Below are 2,123 nucleotides of genomic sequence, written 5' to 3'. Positions count from 1 at the left end.
AGTGTTCCTCTACTCTTTCCTAGAGGAAAAGGAGGAAAATATGATGAAAGATCCACACAAATTACTGCATCAGAATATCGCTCTTTAAAAATCTATTCTGAAGACCCCAGATTCAGGGAAAATGTAGAATATATGTTTCACCTCCTTTCTGATAGTGAATTAGCCACTCTATGTTATGGAGTTGCACATACATTAAAAAAAGGCTCTATTTTATTAACATTTCCACTTCCCAACTGCTTCAAAAGATAAATGACAAAAAAGTGGTTTTGCAGTCAAGTATCACAAATGTCTAGGCAAACATGTGTGGTACAAATGAATACTGGTTCTGATGTCACACTGATGCACATTGCATGCTAAGAAACGTAACCACATGATTTGTTAATTTAAGTTGTGCAGAATACGCATGGGATGAGCTGCAGAACTTCGTATGCACTGCAAAGGATAAATAAAGAGGGCATGGATATAAAAACAAAAATAAAAGTATGTTCTCTTGACCCTATCAATGCATCTAGGTACTTTCACCATTGATTCATTGCCATGCTGCACTTCATATGCTATAAAACTACACCAACACTCAGAGAAGTGGAACATTTCTTTTGAAGAAAAGAATATCGATCAAGAGGAGAACAAGAAATTTGCATGCTTTTATGGATACAAATGCTCCCAAATTAGGCCATGAAAATGATGTCACTCTTTTAAAGTTCATTGAAAAAACACATTACCTGTGACATCCCTTCAGACACCACACACAGTGACATATATACACAAATCTTACGCTTCCAAAAACCTAAGTGTGGCAATACTGCTGAATTTGATATTAAATATAAAGGTAAATACTATACCAAATGTTGCTTTGGCTTCCTTAGGCCAGTTGGTGTAAAAGGACATGTAAATAGCTTGATGTCTTCTGTCAGACACAGTGTAAAAGGCAAACCCCATTAGAACTCTATAACATTACAAGGGATGAAGCATCTAAGCACATCAGTTATTACAATGCAATCATTGCCCTCTTGTGGAATGCAAATATAGGCATACAATTAATTTCAGACAACTCTATGGCAGTTACATGGTATTTCACCGCCGATCTCACCAAAGCTGAGAAAACAGAGCTAAATGTCCTCTGGGATGACATATCATCTGACAAAATACTTTCAAAAAATGTTACAGCTTTGGCATAAAAATGCTCTCCGATAGAGAATGCGGGTGCTACAAAGCTGAAGACCGTTTAACAGATACAGCACAAAATGGCAAATCTGAGAACATTGTTTGGCTAAACATTGGTCCAGCTTCATCCATTAAAAGAGTACTAAAATCCTATCAATAGAAAGAAACAATAGCCACACATGATCTCAAGAGCCAGGACAGTTTAAAAAATAATATAAGTGACACATACTACACAGACGGAAGTACTGCTTTGTAAAACATGTGCCTGTATTACAAAACTACTCCTACAAAAATAATGTCACAGCAGATGAGACAAATTGCAAATATTCAGTCTCAACTTGCAAAGGAAGCCTAGTAAAACTTAGCATACCCAGCCTAAATAATCATATAAAGTTATCATTTAAATGTCAGCAACATAGAGAACTTAATGAGATGGTTCTACTACAACTCTTTAAACCTTGGAGAAAAAAGAAATCTTATTAGCTCACCATGACTCATTTTAAACTGCATTCAAGGCAATTGAAAGCTGTATCACAAATGTCAATTCCAAACAATACAAACAAATGTTGGACAATTAATGGCAACAAGAGGAATACATTATGACTGTATTAGATAAAGACATTCCTTTTTTTTTTTAATTGAACGCTTCACGAATTTGCGTGTCATCATTGCGCAGGGGCCATGCTAATCTTCTCTGTATCGTTCCAATTTCAGTATATGTGCTGCCGAAGCGAGCACAGATAAAGACATTCCTGAGGGCAGTCAACCTTCTATTACAGGAAGCCAAGAACCATTCGGAGAACCTCTCGTTGGAAGTGAAGCAGAGGTAGCCATGACTAAGGTAGAAAATACCATGTATCGATCTAAACAATCTGAAGATGTGACAGTGCTTAAATCACAGCTAAATAAGAACAGCTCACCATTTATCTAGAAGTCACAGAAGAAATTGAACATGGTTT

General features: G+C 36.4%; 1 non-coding gene across 1 annotated transcript; it reads right to left on the bottom strand.

Moving 5' to 3' along the window:
• Positions 1-1,795: 1,795 nt before the first annotated feature.
• LOC138568554 (U6 spliceosomal RNA) lies at positions 1,796-1,902 on the bottom strand. Its single transcript, XR_011302886.1, has one exon. It is a non-coding gene; the product is annotated as a U6 spliceosomal RNA (small nuclear RNA).
• Between the last annotated feature and the right edge of the window lie 221 nt (positions 1,903-2,123).

The sequence above is a fragment of the Ambystoma mexicanum genome, chromosome 2p, assembly GCF_040938575.1.
Source record: "Ambystoma mexicanum isolate Mex_15411 chromosome 2p, UKY_AmexF1_1, whole genome shotgun sequence".
Lineage (NCBI taxonomy): Eukaryota > Metazoa > Chordata > Amphibia > Caudata > Ambystomatidae > Ambystoma > Ambystoma mexicanum.
Note: the sequence above shows the minus strand (reverse complement) of the source record. Positions and strands in the feature narration are given on the sequence as shown.